Here is a 19,109-nt window from a genome sequence, read left to right as displayed (position 1 = left end):
AGCCCAGTTCAGTGTCAGAATATCAAATACTGACAACAAGCTATTCATGAGCAATATACAGACTGAGATTGATTGGGAGAAGGTTTTCAGTACAGGCAGTCCCCGAGTTACCCGGATCCGACTTATGTCGGATCCGCAGTTACGAACGGGGATTTTCTCGCCCCGGAGCCTGTGGTAGAGCAAAGCCTGGGGCCTGTGGTAGAGCAGGTGGGGCACTGCTCGTTGGTCCCGCAGCACCGCTCCTTGGCGCTCCTTTTTGCGGAAAAGCGTCCGTGGCCAATCTAGACACGTTTTTGCGCAAAAAAGCCCCGATCGCCATTTTCGCGATCGGGGCTTTTTTGCGCAAAACAAATCTCAGCTGTGTACACTGGCCCTTTTGCGCAAAAGGGACTTTTGCCCAAACAGGAGCAGCATAATATTTCCGCAAAAAGCACTGATTTCTTACAGTAGGAAGTCAGTGCTTTTGCGGAAATTCAAGCAGCCAGTGTAGACAGCTGGTAAGTTTTTCCGGAAAAGCGGCTGATTTTCCAGAAAAACTGGCCAGTCTAGACACAGCCATGGTGTGTAGCCTATGGCGCACCGCACTTCCAGTTCAGCAAGTGCAAAGAATCAGAAAACCTTCTTTAATTCTGAGCATCATAATGCAGCTGCTGAAGGATGAATCGTTTATGCAAGGAGCCTTTGGGGAACCAGAATAATTGCTGTAGTATTCTAGCAAAGGAAAGAGCCAGAGGAAACTGGTAAGATAAATCAGAAAAGAGGCTAGAAAGTGAGGTATAGGCAAATGTTGTTTTAGCAGGAAAACAATTTTATTTAGTTCATTAGGAGAAGATTACAGTACATATCCTTCACACATACATTTCAGAAGGAATCTGGCTCAGCCGCATGGCACCTGCCTATACCAGTGAGGGATCTGGTTCCTCATTAACTCTAGGAGGAAAACATCCAAACTTGAATGAGTAAGGGGCCTGATGCAATGACTAGTGAAGCCGATAGAAAGAATCCAGTTGACCTCAATAAGAACTGATGATTATGTTTGCGGATCACATGTCATTTTCTGGATTAAATGGACACCATTTGCATTAATACCAAATATCTGGGTTCCGTGTAGGACAGAGGAGTCCTTCACTGCTGTTCCAGCTCACAAGGACTGCATGTTTTCATGTGCTGCTGGGGCTACTGGAGCCATATCAGGGTAGATCTGTGGCCATTTCTTTGGTCCATCTTAGCTTAGTACTGAAGGGTATGCATGGAGAGGCATGCTGTGGCTCACCACCCTAGCAACAGCCTGGGGGAGGCTAAGGGGAGGGGGGTGAGCTCGGCATGTGGACTGGAGAGGTGCAGGCATGTGACAAACAAAGCCATATATGGAAAGGTTGAATCTGATTGGTTTAGAAGTTTGTGTTATGTAACCTGTAACCATGTGCTATAAAACAGCAAGGGGAGGGGCTCCTTGCTCGAGGGGCTCTGGCTGATTTTAGTACCAGGGGCTCTCCCTTTGTGCACATTGAATAAAGAATTGAATTGAATTGAATCGAATCGAATTGAATTGAATTGAATTGAAGACCCTTGATTCTGCCCAGCACCTGAGTCTCTGGGAACCGCAAAATCCCAACAGTTTCTTGGCGCAGCGAGCAGGGTGAGAAATATCCTTCAGGATCAAGACCTACAATCAAGTTAGAGGGTGATTTTGTTCATTTTTCATTTGGTTGTGTGTCCCTGACCTGACTGGTGACTCTCACACCTTTTGTAGTAAGTGAAACTGGGTGTTGGAGAATTTAAGGGGTTTGTTGCAGTTTTGTAACATTTTGGTTGCAGTCTTAAGACACTGTACTTAGTGTGGGGGCGGGTTAAGCTGTAAGTTCCTCTGACTAAGTGTTGTTGAAGTGGGAAATCAAAGAGGCCATAAGGACCAACAGTTAATGTAGGGGCAGGTATAGCCATAAGTACCTCTAGTTAATGTGTTGGCTGGCCCAGATCTCCTAATTGGAAATTGTTATTAGTTTGTAAACAGTATTGTATTTAAAGATTTTGAGATTGGAGGCTATTTAGGTTTAAAAAAAAAAGGGAAAGATGAAGGGATTTAGTGATCCACAATATGAAGAGTGTTTAATTAGTGCTTTTATCACTATTGTAGCAGTAAGTTTATTAGTTTTCTTGTTGAGATATCTTGGCTGTGTGACTGAAAGAAAGAAGGATGACCAACCCCCATTACAAGTGGGCAACACTGATTTTGTGCATAAAACACAATATTTATCAGAGGAAGACGATGTCCTCAGTGTAGATGTGAGGCTGCTGGGTATAAGATCTGCCCTGTCTCAGTATGACAAGGCATTGAAACAAGGATATCCAACACATGCTGATTACCCAACTAAACATCCATATTATGTTGCCTGTTGGTGTATGGGGTTAAAAGACAGTAAAGAGAAGGACAAAATGGCTGGCATGTGTTTAATTGTTGATTATGAACAGCTGGTTAGAAAGTGTGATATGCTAAAAGGAAGGATAGGAGAGTTAGAAGCAGAGGTAGAAAAACTGCAAACAGAAGCAAAAAACTATAAAGAAACAGCCTTGCAGGAAAAGAGATCTTGTCCCTCAGCACCTTTGGACCCTACATGTGGTATGTGGGGATATCAGTCTGGTTTTATGGCTCCAGTGAGAGTGCACACTGTCCCTAATCCTAATCAAGGGGAAGGGGACCCTGCTACTGTGAGTCGCCTAGAGCACACTCCTATGAGTCCATCTGACTTGCGGAGCATGTTAAAAGAATTGTCATCTTTGCAGCTTAATAACCCAAACCTACCCTTCTGGGAAAAGATGCAGGAGTGGATGGTAGTGGGAGGCCTGCATGCTTTTGATGTTTTCACCATGGTAAAAGCAAAATGTCCTGGCACAGCCTGGAGTAGAATTGCTGGTGGCTTTAATAACTCTGCATGGGCAACTGCTATTTTTGCCTCCTCAGCTGATATGGAGACTGCAGTGCGGAATTTCCGACAAGCTGTAACAGTGGCTTTGGGGCCAGGTACTAACTTGTACTCATTATATGCAAACCGAAAACAGCGTCCAAATGAGCCATTTGAGAAATATGTGGAAGACAAGTTTGAGTTATATCAACAGTATGGGGGGCAACAGAATGCTACTCGTGAAGATGCTGTATTCATAGAGGGGGTACTTGATGGGGTATGTGGCCCTTATAAGGCAGCCCTGAAAACTGGCTTTCAGCCTCCGGGTTATGCTGAATTATTAACTTGGGCTTCAAACATTAGCAAACACAGTCAGGAACCGGATACAGGAGGAAAGGTGCACAGAATGCAAACCCGAGGACAGAAAGGAAAAGGGAAACTGAACATGAGTTTAGAAGATAACTTTGTTGCTGCAGTTAAAGCAGCAAATGTAGGAGGTGGTAATTGTAGTAACTGTGGAATGTTGGGCCATAACAAAAAGGAATGTTATAAGAAAGGGGGTGGAAGAGCTGATCGGTGTATGAAGTGTGACCAGACAGGGCATTGGTCCAAGAATTGCCCTAGTAACAAGGGTAAAGACCCTCTTGAGACTATGTCTCGGGACCAATTACTACAAATCCTCAACTCCATGAAAAAATCTCCTGATTAGGGGCTTTCGGCCCCCATTGCAGTGGGCCAGTATGGTTCATCTGCACGTCCGTATCTAAATGCTAGGATTGGGGGCATGTCGTGTAAAATCCTTATAGATACGGGAGCTTCAGTATCCATTACTGATATTCCAGGATTACCTTTGACTTCTAAATTTACTACTTTAACAGGGTTGGGGGGAGCAAGTATGAAAGCATATCTGACAAAGCCCCTTTTAATCGAGACAGAAGAACGTTTTTGGATGGGGCGATTTTATTATGCACCAAAACAAGCTGAAGGTACAATAATGGGAATTGACATGTTACGAAAATTGGGATGTCATTTGAATCTGGGTGAGTCACCTTCATTGCAAATACCATCTCAAAAGTCAAGTGCTAATGTGCCTCTGATCTATTCTTCTCCAGGTGAACGTGTGTGTGTTGTGCAGGTGCTCCCTGAGCTGCCAGGACCAGAGGGAGTGTGGGCAGCCGATAAACTCGACTGTGGTTTGATGAATGTCCCACCAGTGGTGATTACAGGAAACCCTCCCCCTCCCGCACGTCCCTATCCAATTAAGCCAGAGGCCCTGACAGCAGTAGAAAGTACAGTCAAAGAGTTGTTAAAGAGAGGAGTTGTAAAAGAAATACAGTCAAAATGTAATTCACCTGTCTGGCCTGTTAAGAAGCCAGATGGATCATGGCGGCTTACCATTGATTATCGAAATATTAACATACATGCAGACAGACTCACCCCCCTAGTTGCAGACCCTAGTACTATTCTTTCTACTGTACCTAGTGATCACGTAATGTTTACAGCCTTGGACATCAGCAATGGTTTTTGGTCTGTTCCTGTGCACCCTGACAGTCAATTTTGGTTTGCATTTACTGTTAAAGGGAAGCAATATACTTTTACTCGCCTAAGCCAGGGTTTTCATAACTCACCTACTTTGTTTCATAGAGCATTAGCTGATGTGCTGGCAAAGCTGCCAGACATGGCTTCTTGTGTTGTACAGTATGTTGATGATCTTCTTATCTCCTCACCAGATCGCCAAACGCACATGAAAGACTTAGAAGTGATCCTGCAGCACTTGGCAGACAGTGGGGTAAAATGTAATGCTAGAAAGGCTCAGATTGCAAAGGGGGAAGTATCATATCTGGGGTACCTAATATCCAAAGGGTACAAGCGTTTAACTGTTGACCGCACTGAGGCTATTAATGCATGCCCACGACCAACTACGGTCAGGGGAGTTAGGAAAGTGTTGGGGCTATTCAATTTCTGCCGAACTCAAATCCCCAATTATTCAAGGATTGTCCAGCCTCTTAATAATCTCCTGAAGGGTGCTGGTGGACCACATGAGGCAATTGAATGGACACTTGACTGTGAACAGGCATTTACCACATTGAAAAAAAGGCTAAGTACTGCCCCAGGGTTGGGACTTCCTAATCCATTAATGCCTTTTACATTGTACACGCATGTAAGTGAGGGACATATGGCAGCAGTATTAACGCAAAAACATGGGGATAAACAGCGCCCAGTAGCATACTACTCTTCTAAACTAGATGCTGTCGCTCAAGCAATGCCACCATGCCTTCAGGCAGTGGAAGGAGCTTCTATGGCCCTAAATCAGGCCACACCACTTATTGGTTCACAGGATGTAAATATTGTTGTACCTCACGCTGTGCTTGCTATTTTATCAGGGAAGAAATCCTCAGCAGTCCATGTAGCAAGATGGACTCGATGGGAAACGAGCTTGCTAATGCCTTCGGTACATCTGCAAAGAGCATCATCGTTAAACCCTGCTACCCTCATGCCTACCCCAGATGAGGGACACCCACATCATTGTTGCCTTGAGGAAGAGCCCATGGACGTTCCATTGGTAAAAGAAACTGAAATACCTGGTGCCCCTTGCCTATATGTGGATGGTTCTTCCTTCTATGTGGATGGCAAGCGACACACAGGATGGGCCGTTTGTACTCAAGATGGACAGCTGGTGGCACACGGCAGTTTGCCTGGGGCATCTGCACAAGTAGCAGAACTGCAGGCATTAGTTGCAGCATGTGAAGCTGCGAAAGGTCATGCTGTAAACATATATACTGATTCTAGATATGCGTTTGGGGTTGTACATGATTATGTTAACTTGTGGGTAAATCGGGGATTCCTGACGAGTACAGGATCCCCAATACAAAATGGGGGAATAGTGGAGAAACTTCATGAAGCCATGCAGAAACCTACTGAATTAGCTGTGATAAAAGTGAGGGCCCACACAAAAGGGACAGACCCTCATAGTAAGGGGAACCGAAGGGCAGACGAACTAGCTAAACGAGCAGCAGTGGAAGGTAAAGAGATGCAATTGATTGCTGCAACACAGCCTCTCATAAAAACCCCAAACTTTTTTGAATTACAGGACATCCAACACTCTGCACCAAGGGCAGAAAAGTGGTTATGGATGGATAATGGGGGAAAACTGTGTGATGATAACACTTGGAGAGGCCCAGGAAACACATTAGTGTTACCAAATGTGCTGATGGGAACTATGATACAAATATATCACATGTTGGGACATGATGGAGCACGGAGGGTGATCCACCGGATGTCAGACACCTGGTGGCATCCTAAGCTTAATGCAAATGTGCATGATTATGTGAGGAGGTGTGTAACATGTGCTCAATGTAATTCTGCTCCCACAGTGAAAGTGAGAATGCGACATCAGCCAAGACCAACACAGCCCTTCACACAGTTACAAGTAGATTTCATTGGACCCCTGCCAAGGTGCAGAGGGAAAGAATATGTTCTGGTGATCATGGATCACTTTACTAAGTGGGTAGAAGCTTTCCCAGTGGCCAAGGCCACTGCATCTGATGTAGCTAAAATATTGATGACTGAAATAATTCCCCGATGGGGATTTCCATGCTTCATTGATAGTGACCAAGGTACCCACTTTACAGGGAAGGTGATGAAAACAGTATGCATGTCACTGGGGATCAAACAGAAATTCCACTGTCCCTACCATCCCCAGAGTTCGGGATTAGTAGAAAGAGCTAACCGAACCATTAAAAACAAACTAACCAAACAGATGTTTTCTGCTACAGGGAAAGATTGGGTCACCAATTTACCAGTGGTTCTCATGTCTATGAGATCCAGTCCTACTAATCCACATTCCTTATCTCCTTTTGAAATGCTGACAGGGCGGGCGATGAGGACGCCAGGAAATCTGTGCATTGGAGCGGGGGAGTTGTATGTCATGGGTGACCAGCTTGTTGAATATTGCAAATTGTTATCTCAGTGTGTCTCACAGGACCCCCGAACTGAACCAGACCCAAAGGCTAGTGAAGAGGACACATGTGAGGTGCAGCCCGGTGATCAGGTACTGGTGAAAGCCTATAGAAAACGAACCTTTGAACCAGCCTGGACTGGACCTCACATGGTTCTCCTGGTAACTCCTTCAGCGGCCCGGGTCACTGGAATTCCAGTTTGGGTGCACCTGTCACGAGTAAAAGTATACAAGGGTGACACTCAACATAGGGCACAATAATCTCTGTTTACCCTATGGACGCCTTGAGGGCCATTCTCAGTATTGTTAAGTGTTTTATTGATGTAGTCACCTGGGGAGGAGCCACTGGATCAGTTGTAAATGCCATTACTCAAGCTATCAAATCTCATAATAGGGACTGGGTTGAAAATTTGTTAGTAGCAGGGATGACAGTTTATTGTGGTGAGAATAGGGCTCATGTCTAATTAATTAGATATCACCTTAACTCAGCAACATAGTTGGTTAGGTCCTCACTGTTGTACTCAGCCATCTATTAAAAACTACTAAAATGTATGAGCAAGCATTGGTCTGGAATGGTGTTATCATACTGGCATGGTGTTAACATGAAAGTCGTAGCCCTGATAGGAGACTTGCTCGTGTCACAGGTGCCCTGTTGGGTGAGAGCCGCAGTTCTCAAAGACTGAATGTCTTCACCTTGCATGATGGCAGGGGAGTGGTCTCTATTGATAATGGGCATTTTGGAATGATTATTCCATCTTTGGAGAGGTGTTAATTCCTGTGGGTTGGTCTCCTGGATTGGAGGCTCAGCCCTTCCACCCACTCCCATTCTCATGTCATAGACACCTGTGTAGCTGAGTATGTAATAATGGCTGGAGATAACTATATAGCTTTCCCATGGGACCAGTGTTCCATCCTGTGAGGATGGGTTTTGTATATAAGAAACATGGAGTCAGGACAAGCCCTATCTCAAATGTTGGGACCTGACTTAACGGTGCATGTAATGTTTAATTTAATGGATGATATAACAGTGAAGAAAGACTCCACTACCTGGTGTGGATTTGGGTATTTAGCTTTGGAAAGTAAGCCTGGCTTGAACATCTCGTACTTCCTATTGTGGAAGATATTATGAAAGAAGTGGTAAGGCAATTACAGTGATTCCGTGGATAGAAGAGTTTGCTATTGTGGGAACAGAGATTCCCTGGGGATGGATTTCAGTTGTGTTTTCGCAATGGATATGGGGACTTACTTTTAGTGTAGATACCATTATGTATTAAAGGTTGAATGTATTGTTTAATTCTGTTACCAAAACTGTAATTAATTAAGTGTTGATAAGGTCAATTATAGCTCCTAATAAATACAAGGAAGTGGTGTTAATGGGGTCTAAGAATTGTTCTTAGCCCCAAAACCAAATGGGGGAGCTGAAGGGTATGCATGGAGAGGCATGCTGTGGCTCACCACCCTAGCAACAGCCTGGGGGAGGCTAAGGGGAGGGGGGTGAGCTCGGCATGTGGACTGGAGAGGTGCAGGCATGTGACAAACAAAGCCATATATGGAAAGGTTGAATCTGATTGGTTTAGAAGTTTGTGTTATGTAACCTGTAACCATGTGCTATAAAACAGCAAGGGGAGGGGCTCCTTGCTCGAGGGGCTCTGGCTGATTTTAGTACCAGGGGCTCTCCCTTTGTGCACATTGAATAAAGAATTGAATTGAATTGAATCGAATCGAATTGAATTGAATTGAATTGAAGACCCTTGATTCTGCCCAGCACCTGAGTCTCTGGGAACCGCAAAATCCCAACAGTACCCACAAAGTGGCCTGTTCCGTTTGGGCCCTTAGAACTGTTCTGTAGCATGCAGAGAGTGCATGTTTCCATGTCTGGCCAGTCAGCAAGCACGTCTCCCAAGAAGCCTTTAGAGCTCAAGTGATGTGAGGAATCTTGAGCCATGAAAATTTCACTCTGAGCATAGACTCTGTTTGCTGATTCCACAAGCATTCGTGCCAGGTAACTCATTTGCTAGAATATTTATAGGCAACATGTGCAGAGTGTACTGTACATGCACGGTTGCAGGAACTAGTCCCTTTCACATCTTCTTAAGATGTGTCACTTTGTGCAGGTGGTAAAGCCTGCTATAAAGTCGCTCCTTTTTTGCCCCAGCAAAGAAGGTGATAAACTGATCAGCATAAAAGAGATGAGTCACCTGAACTCCCGCATACCCCCTCCCAGTGAACAGTTGCAGTACTGACAATCCTAAGGCTACATCTACACCACCCTCTCTTGTGCAAGAAAATATGCAAATGAGGCAAAACGGTGACTATCGCTGTGCCTCATTTGCATACTTCATGAGCTGCCATTTTTGCACAAGGGGCTTTTATGCAAAAAGGAGCCGTCTCCCCAGTTCCTTTTTGCGCAAAAACCCCCTCTTGCACAAGAGTCGTTCTGCCACTTTTTTCCAGAAATAACGTCTCTTGCGCAAGAGGGGGGTTTTGCACAAAAAGGAGCTGTGTAGATAGCTCCTTTCTGCGCAAAAGCCCCTTGTGCAAAATGGCAACTCATGAAGTATGCCAATGAAGCATGGGGATATTCACCCATCGCCTCATTTGTATATTTTCTTGCACAAAAGAGGGCAGTGTAGACGTAGCCATAGTGTTTAAAACTCAGGAGCCAGGCCCCAAAGAAAGAAGAGATTGGCTTAAAAATCGTGACACTTTAACAATAATAAAGGTTGGATTCTTTTTTTTATTACACTTTTGTTTTTTGAGCATTTAGGATTCACATTTTCAAGTTAAGCTGTAAGGGCTAGAATGAAAGTTAGGGTTTTTCTTTTAATTGCATGATTCTGGGAGCTGGAACTTTAAATAAAACACAAAATATTACAAGGCTCATGATAAAATTGTGAGTTGACAACACTGTAATGAGCCATGTACCCCCTCTCTTCTCTCTCCCTGCCACCTGGAGCATTGTCTAATCTTTGGACACCTTATCTAGAAAGTGTAAAAATGACACCCCTATTCCACAAGGGTAACTGTAGCTGTAAACTGGGCTGAAATTCAGTTGACCCACCAGGGTGGCAACTGCAATTGTTAAACTAAGGCATTTTCCTTCAAGGGGCTACCTCTATGGGAGCTGAGGGGGCTTGGTGCTTTACAGATTGAGCTTTGTCCTCTGATCTGCCGTTGAAAAGCCCCATGTGTATGTGAGAGTCTGTGTATGTGTTTGCTTCCTGAATGCTTCAGATAAAAGCATCATTCACTGATTCTTGAGTGAAATGTGGATAAAAGGCCACAAGAGGATTTTGTGTCTTTCCACTACAACAAATCACTGGAATGAAAGGCTCATAACTTCTTCTATTATTTAGAGCCATTCCAATATAGGCAGAGACTTTGTCAGCTTTTACAAGCTAAACAAGGATGATGCTTGTAAGGAAGACTTCCAGGGAAACTCAGAAAGTGGTTTTGGTGATTCAGGAGAGAAGGGAGTGAAAGTTTTTCTTGTGGAACCTCATGGGCATCCGGTATGCTAGGCGGGGGAAAGCTTTGCCTTCCCAAACCACCAGGCATAGCCCTACTCACACTCTGCTCCCAGAACACCTGCTATAGGTGTTCGGGGGGCGGAGTGTTGTTGCCCTGAGCGCCTGCCCTTGCAGTGCTCTGGGACTGGAGAGGCTGGGCCAGGCCACGCAGCATTCCGTCCTCTCTTTCCCAGTTCTGGAGAGGGTGGGCTAGGCTGTGCAGCAAACCCTCCTCCCTTCCCCAGTGCCCCAGGGCTGGAGAGGCTGGGCTGCATTGGGCCACATGGCATGCCCTCCTCTGGAGTCGCTCTGGGGCATCAGGGCTGAACTTGGGAGGAATGAGCAGTGAGAAGAACAGATGCTTGAGTCAAGACAGTCTAGCTTCTTGAATGCTGCCAACCATCCCTTTCTGACTAAACAAAGACAAACTTTTTCAACAATACGTGAATGTTCTGCTTAAAAAAAACCAAGAACAATATATTTTTTAAAGGATGGCCAGACAGCCGTCTGCATCTGTCCTCAGAGCCTTTTGGATATATCTTTCTAAATTGCACAATATGAAGAAAAATGTACTGGAAAATGTGAGACCTATTTTCTAACTCTAGCAAAAATTGCATTGGGATCTTTAATTATCACAAATCATAAGAACTCAGTTCTTATCCCACAAGTGCTCTTACCACTATGTTCTGCAACTGCTGGGCTACATCTAGACTGGCATGATTTTCCGGAAATGCTTTTAACGGAAAAGTTTTCCGTTAAAAGCATTTTCGGAAAAGAGCGTCTAGATTGGCACGGACGCTTTTCCACAAAAGCACTTTTTGTGGAAAAGCGTCCGTGCCAATCTAGACACGCTTTTGCGCAAAAAAGCCCCGATCGCCATTTTCGTGATCGGGGCTTTTTTGCGGAAAACAAATCTCAGCTGTCTACACTGGCCCTTTTGCGCAAAACGGACTTTTGCCCGAATGGGAGCAGCATAGTATTTCCGCAAAAAGCACTGATTTCTTACAGTAGGAAGTCAGTGCTTTTGCGGAAATTCAAGCAGCCAGTGTAGACAGCTGGCAAGTTTTTCCGGAAAAGCGGCTGATTTTCCGGAAAAACTGGCCAGTCTAGACACAGCCCTTCAGTACTGACTTACAGAAAAAGTGCCACCCGCTGAATCCGCACCATAGTTTTCTTGAGCATCGGATCTTTCTTTTGATCTCTCCCCTTCAGGCACTGATTCAATCTTACTTTGATTAGTTTATGAAGACTAATGAGGTCATAATCCATGGTAGTAAGGCTTGATCTTTTTCTATTAATAACATAACATGCTTCTCAGCAATAAGATAAAGCTATCAGCTCAGTTTTAAACTTTGGCTGTTGGAAGGACTTTGATTATGCTGTTCAGCCTCTTTGTTAATTCTTCTTCCCCAGCTACAAAATATGGGATCATCAGCCACTTAGCATGGTTACAGATATTTCCTATGACATTCTTCCTCTGATTTTAAATGGCCTTACGATAGTAAATGCCCCAACAATTTTGGGGTTTTGGCATGACTCAATAAGCCCGCTTGACTTCTTTGGAAGCTTTGTCTCCTAAAGTTATCTGTACAGCAGCTAGCAGAATGGGGTCTCGATTCACAACTAGGCCTCAATAGAGTAAATAATACAATTTAAACACGAGATAATTGCTAGAATTTTAGACAGGTCTCCCCCAATAATCCTGAATGCAAAACCATGTCTTGTGTGCTTGAGATTTATCTTTTAAAATGGACACAACTTTAATCATTTTATTAACTTTCATTCAAACTATGTTTCTTCCTCAGATCTCATTGTAATCTATGGTCTTGGATCAAGTCGCAAGTGATGTTTCTACCATCAGCGATGTTTGATTTATCCATGTGCAGTGTCTGATGGGAACACACCGCTAACATTGAGGCATTAGTATTTTCATGTATATGCACCTCAAATAACAACTGAATGGATTTTGCTGAAAAATTGCCTGAATAATTCACCTCTGGGCTGAGACCGAACATGGAGAAAGTGATCCTTTAAAGTCCCAGCCCTAATTGGCATTTAGGCACCTGACTAGGGTTGCCAGATAGTGTCAACAAAAATACCAGACACACCTGACATTTACATCACAATCTACATTACATCTTATTTAGAAAATACCAGACATCTATATTTTCTCATTTCTATTTTCTCAATTTGTTTCCTGGAACAGAAAGTTCAAATACTGAACTGTCCGGTTCAAAACCGGACACCTGACTGCATCACCCACAGCCAGTGGCCTGATGGCAAGATTTAATGCAGTGGTTCCCAAACTTTTCGGCATCACGTCCCCCTTTTCGATTTTTGAGAAACCCTCATGCCCCCCCCCGCCCCCAAAAATAGCAGCAAAACTTGGGGGAGGGGGGGAATTGATGGGGTGTGTGTGTGGCTGGGTTGCCTTACGCCCCCCCCCTGGAATTTCTGCACCCCCCCCGGGGGGCACGCCCCCCCAGTTTGGGAACCCATGATTTAATGGGACTGAAAATGATACTGAGGATGTCTGTGGAGCACCACCCCCTGCGGCGCCTGGCCCTTTAAGAGCGGAGCCTCCAGCGGAGGACCCGCCTGCTTTGCCCGGTTCCCGGCATGCTCCGGGGGCGGGTGGACTCTCTAGCCGCCGTCTCGGCAGGAGGCCGGAAGGGGCGGGCGGGTTTGTTGTTGTGGGGCCGCCTTCCCCGCCGGCTGCTGGTGGCTGTGACAGGGCCCGGCGCGGGGAAGGTAAGAGCCCGGGAGCCCGTCAGTGCGGGCGGGGCTCAGGAAGGCGGGAGGCTGAGGAGGGCGGGAAGGGGGTGGGAGGCTGGGGGGGTGCTGAGGAGGGCGGGAAGGGGGTGGCGAGGCTGGGGGGGGAGGAGGGGGGAAGTTGGTGGGAGGGGGGGGGGGGGGGGGGGGGGGGGGGGGGGGGGGGGGGGGGGGGGGGGGGGGGGGGGGGGGGGGGGGGTGCTGAGGAGGGCGGGAAGGGGGTGGCGAGGCTGGGGGGGGAGGGGGTTGGCGAGGCTGGGGGCTGAGGAGGGCGGGAAGTTGGTGGGAGGCTGGGGGGGTGCTGAGGAGGGCGGGAAGTGGGTGGCGAGGCTGGGGGGGCTAAGGGGGTGGCGAGGCTGGGGGTGCTGAGGAGGGCGGGAAGTGGGTGGCGAGGCTGGGGGGGGCTAAGGGGGTGGCGAGGCTGGGGGGGCTGAGGAGGGCGGGAAGTGGGTGGCGAGGCTGGGGGGCCTGAGGGAGTGGCGAGGCTGGGGGGCCTGAGGGAGAGGCTGGGGGGCCTGAGGAGGGCAGGAAGTGGGTGGCGAGGCTGGGAGGGCGGGAAGTGGGTGGTGAGGCTGGGGGGCCTGAGGAGGGTGGGAAGTGGGTGGCGAGGCTGGGGGGGCGGGAAGTGGGTGGCGAGGCTGGGGGGGCTGAGGAGGAGGAGGGGACTGTGGAGGGTAGGAGACGGAGGGGGGCTGAGGAAGGAGGGAGGGGGACAGGCTGGTGTGTGCCCTGGGGATACAGACCTGCTACTGTCAACCCCAAATCCTCCAAATTCACGAGCAGTTCTGACCAAAACTTATGAGATTGTGTAAAAATAATAGATTTGGAGTTCTTCTTCTTTGCCGCCTGCGTTTTGAGTGTTTTGGGTGCCCCGGAGTCACACTTTGAAGATTTCTCCACCTCACCTACTTTATCCTGGGACTGACCAGACTACAACTATACTGCGTATAATAGTGTTGTCAAAGCATAAGGAAAGAGATAGTCTTCGGCTATGTCTACACTGCAGGCTTTTTGCGCAAGAACGTTTGTTCTTGCGCAAAAACTTGCAGGGCGTCTACACTGCACGCACGTTCTTGCGCAAGTAAATTTACAGTGAAGTGTCGGAAAACAGGACTTCTTCTGGAAGAGTTATTCCTCTCCCCATGAGGAATAAGCCTTCTTGCACAAGTGCTCTTCCACAAAAAGGCAGTGTAGACAGGCAACATGAATTTCTTGCACAAGAAAGCCCTATGGCTAAAATGGCCATCAGAGCTTTCTTGTGCAAGAGAGTGTCCACGCTGCCATGGACTCTCTTGTCAAAAGCACATGGCAGTGTGGACGCGCTCTTGTGGAAGACCTTGTGCAAGAATTGTTTTGCTCAAGAGTTCTTGTGCAAAAGAAGCCTGCAGTGTAGATGTAGCCTTCCAGTGTGACATGCGTTGGTACAGTTCACCCAGGATATGTGCTTCCACAGAAAATACAAAGGCCTCACTCTTGTTTCCACTAATATATATGCTCACCCCCTTTATTTTTATTTTCTGAGGCTAAATTTCAGTGTGTGATCTGCAGCTTTGTTAAAAGTTGATGAAGTTGTATACTTCCTTTGTGTAAGTGGAGGAATGGTCCCGCTATTGTGGGGAACTTTCCTGGCTTCTATACCACCCTGGTGAAATGGACCAGCGAAAGGATCTGAGTCCCCGCTCCCACTTCCTTTACCCCACGGCTCCCCTGATCCTGAGGGCTCCCCTTCCACTCTCCTGAGTAGCAGAGTCCTCGAAACCCCAACAAGGCTGGGCCCAGGTTTCCTGGGACTTAATCCCCGACCTTGTAGTCACTAGGGGCAGGAGTTAGGGTGTCCCCACTCCGAGGTGCTCTCTTTACACTGCATGCTTTCTTGGCCCAGTGATCATTTCATCAGGTTCAAAGCAAATACAATTTATTAAGCATCAACTGATTGAAGAGAAAAGAATAAGAAAAAAATGAGAATGGTTAAATGAGAACACACAGTCCTGCTCTGTAGCACAGGGACATCAAAACAGCAGTCTGCAGAGTGTAAGGACAGTTCATAGTCTCTTCCTTAGAGGCCCTGGATGTGCTGCAGGGGGCTGCAGGCTGGACACGCTTGCTCTGGCAGTGACCACACAGCCTCAAGCTCTAAGTGGCCAGACCCCCTCTCCCAGTCTGGCCTGCTGGGCCTCTTGGCTGGTGATATCTCCCTGCCCAGAGCCTCTCCCCACACTTTGCTGGTCCCAGCTGCTCACCACACCCAGCTGCAGGCTGTGCTGCCTTGTCAGGGTCCAGCTCCTTGCGTTGCTTTTCTGTCCCTTTTGGCTTCTCTGAGCACTGCCAGTCTGCTGCTCAACACAGGGTCTGTGCTCCTTGAGCTGTGTGTGCCTGGCTCTATTGCTGCAAAACTGTCTCTCCACACAGCTTGCACTCCTTGGGCTGTCTGTGTCTGGCTTTGTCGCTGCAGGGCTTCTTCTGCACACAGCTTGCACTGCTCTTAGCTGTCTCTCAGCTCTCTGTTTGCTTAGAGAGACCCAGAACAATCCCAGCTCACAGGGAGGACGGGGCCTGGCCTCTTGCTTTCCTCACTGGCCTGTCCAACCTGTCAATCAGGCCGAGCTGAAGTGTTGGCTGCTTTCCATTATCTCTGGGGTCTGTCAGTCCCAGGGCTCTGATTTCTCATGGACCCTCCCCTTTTGACACTGGGAGCTGGCGAATCAAAAACTCCCACAGAGTTTTAGCAAGGGGCTAACAGTCCCCTTACATTTGTTTGTTTAGACCGTTCTATGCCTAATAGACCTGTTGAGGTTTTGTGCACTCTGCCTTTAGTGGAAGCTGTGGATGTTTGGTCCATCTGAAAATGAGATCAAAGGTGCATTACATGTAGCAAAACCATAATTCTGAATCAAACGCTCAGCTGAAAACCTCAACTTCCTCCAAAGCTTTCTTGAGCACTGATCAAAAATCTCAGGGGGGTAGTTGTGTTAGTCTGTAACTTTAAAAACGAGTACCGTATTTTCCGGCGTATAGGGCGACTGGGTGTATAAGACGACCCCCTATCTTTTTAATTAAGAGATAGGGTTTCATCTTATACCCCAGCGCCCCTCCGCCTCCTTTGCTCCCGGTGTCCCTGGTCTGCTGGAGATGGTCCCCAGCAGACCAGAGGCACCGGGAGCAAAGCCGCCAGGAGCGCCTGGGCTGCCCCCCCCCCCCCCGCCGGAGCCCCTCCGAGGCTTTGAAAGCCTCGGGGGAGCCGGGCGGGGGGGCATCCCAGGCGCGCATGGGCTGCCCCCCCGCCGGAGCCCCTCCGCGGCTTTGAAAGCCTCGGGGGAAGCCGGCGGGGGGGCATCCCAGGCGCGCATGGGCTGCCCCCCCGCCGGAGCCCCTCCGCGGCTTTGAAAGCCTCGGGGGAGGCCGGCGGCGGGGCATCCCAGGCGCGCATGGGCTGCGCCCCCGCCGGAGCCCCTCCGCGGCTTTGAAAGCCTCGGGGGAAGCCGGCGGCGGGGCATCCCAGGTGCGCATGGGCTGCCCCCCCGCCGGAGCCCCTCCGCGCCGCCGCGGAGGGGCTCCGGCGGGGGGGCAGCCCATGCGCGCCTGGGATGCCCCGCCGCCGGCTTCCCCCGAGGCTTTCAAAGCCGCGGAGGGGCTCCGGCGGGGGGGCAGCCCATGCGCGCCTGGGATGCCCCGCCGCCGGCTTCCCCCGAGGCTTTCAAAGCCGCAGAGGGGCTCCGGCGGGGGGGCAGCCCATGCGCGCCTGGGATGCCCCCCTGCCGGCTTCCCCCGAGGCTTTCAAAGCCGCGGAGGGGCTCCGGCGGCGGTGCATCCGGCGTACAAGACGACCCCCGATTTTGGGGGGATGTTTTTTAACATCAGAGGTCGTCTTGTACGCCGGAATATACGGTAGTCCTGTAGCACCTTAGAGACTAACATATATATAAAATCATGTGCTTTAATCGGCAAAACCCACTTCCTCAGATGAGTGGAGTGCAGAAAAAAGGGCTGAGCACTGATGTAACTTTTACCAGCTTTCCCACAATTTTCAGTGGGGTGGTGGGCAGAACTTGGCACAGTAACTCTAAGATAGTATATCAGATGGCTGAAATTGGCCTAAATGCAGCATTTCCATAGGGAGAAAGTTGGAGTCAAGACACTCTAGCTTCTTGAATGCTGCTAACCATCCCTTTCTGACTAAACAAAGACAAACTTTTTCAACAATACGTGAATGTTTTGCTTAAAACCAAGAACAATATATTTTTAAAGAATGGCCATTCAGCTGTCTGCATGTGTCCTCAGAACCTTTTGGGTGGCTATATCTTTCTAAATTGCACAATATGAAGAAAAATGTACTGAAAAATGTGTGACCTATTTTCTAAATGGGATCTCTAATTTACCCATGAGTAGGGCTCTAGCAAATTTATGATCTGGTTTGGTCAATTTTCACATTCATAGGATCTTCAAAAATTGTAAATTTCATGATTTTCAGATATTTAAATCTGAAATTTCATGGTGCTGTAATTGTAGGGATCCTAACCCAAAAAGAAGATGTAGAGAGGTTGCAAAGCTGTTGTTCAGCAAGTTACAGTGCTGCTACCCTTATTTTTTCACTGCTATTGGCAGTGATGCTGCCTTCAGAGCTGGGAAGCTGGAGAGCAGTAGCTGCTGGTTGGGATCCTAACTGAAGGCAAAGCCATTGCCAGTAAGGATGGTGTGGTAGGCATTGCCGCCCTTACTTCTGCCTGGCTGCATGCAGAGTTGGGTGCCTGGCCAACAACCACCACTTTATGGCCACTCAGCTCTGAAGACAGCAGTACAGAAATAAGGGTGGCAATATTGCAGCCCTCTAAAATAGCCTTTTAACTCCGTTGGGTCAGGACTCCCATTTTGAGAGAGGCTAGTCTCCTCCTGATATCTCTATAATATAGAGGAAAAGCATGCAAAAGACCAGATTTCCTAGGGAGAGATCCGATTTCATAGTATGTGACACATTTTTCATGTCTGTGATTTTGGTATGGCCCTGCTCATGAAGCGGGGTGCAATAATACCTCAGTAAGGGCATGTCTACACAGCAGGGCAAAAGTTGAATTAAGATAAACAATTTGATCTGTGTCAATTGTGTAGCTTAAGTTGAAATAGCTTAACTTGGCTTGTGGTGCTATCTACAGAGCAGGAAGTCAAAGAAAGAATACTCTTCCTTTGACCTTCCTTTACTCTTCTGCAGTCCGAGTAAGAAGCCCTTCAGCTCACCATTATTTCTAAATAATGGCTTGCTGTGTAGACATGCTCTCTCTTATTTCGAAATAATGTCAGCTATTTCAAGATAACGCTGCTATGTAGCTCTACCCTAAATGTCTAATTCAGCCATATACAATACAGTGATTAGTCTTTGATCATTAGGCTAAAAAGCATATTTTTGGGATATTATTAGATATACAAGTGTATTTCATGTTAAAATTTGATTTCTTTTTTGTTAAATCAGTTCCCACCTAGTCTATTGAAATGTCCCTTTAAATAAAGTTTGTGAAATTAGCAATGCTGTCAGTGTAGATTGGACATTACATGTGTAAATTACATGGCTATGGGGTAAGAGGGAAGGTCCTTTCTTGGGTTGAGAACTGGTTAAAAGACAGGAAACAAAGGGTAGGAATAAATGGTAAATTTTCAGATTGGAGAGGGGTGACCTCTAATTGAGCCTCTATTGGACTTCTAACAAAACTTCAGATCAGTGAAAAATACACAATCTCTCTCTCCTGTTCATGAGTAGATGTTTTAAAAAGTTGTACACAGTTCCTTTGAAATGATGAAAAGCAGTTAATTCTAGCTAAAGTGGCTATCTGTGTTCTCAGTATCCACACAAATGTCTATTCCCTTTTTGAATCCTAAAATCTTGGCAAAACTAGTTTGAGGCAAAGAGTTGTATAGGTTAACTGTGTTGTGTTAAAAGGATTATTGTTTTTAGGTTTTAAATGTATTGCCTTTCCATTT

The 19,109-nt window shown here is 47.2% G+C and overlaps 1 protein-coding gene across 2 annotated transcripts in view; it reads left to right on the top strand.

Annotated features, from left to right (window-relative positions):
* Positions 1-12,985: 12,985 nt before the first annotated feature.
* Positions 12,986-19,109, top strand: part of SEC22C (SEC22 homolog C, vesicle trafficking protein) — a 36,960-nt gene continuing 30,836 nt past the window's right edge. For both annotated transcript variants that reach the window (XM_075922893.2, XM_075922892.2), the window contains exon 1: positions 12,986-13,121. The gene's annotated coding sequence lies outside the window, so the exon portion shown is untranslated. The remainder of the gene's footprint in view (positions 13,122-19,109) is intronic.

This window comes from Pelodiscus sinensis, chromosome 2 (assembly GCF_052426305.1).
Source record: "Pelodiscus sinensis isolate ZL-2025 chromosome 2, ASM5242630v1, whole genome shotgun sequence".
Taxonomy (NCBI): Eukaryota; Metazoa; Chordata; order Testudines; family Trionychidae; genus Pelodiscus; species Pelodiscus sinensis.
Note: the sequence above shows the minus strand (reverse complement) of the source record. Positions and strands in the feature narration are given on the sequence as shown.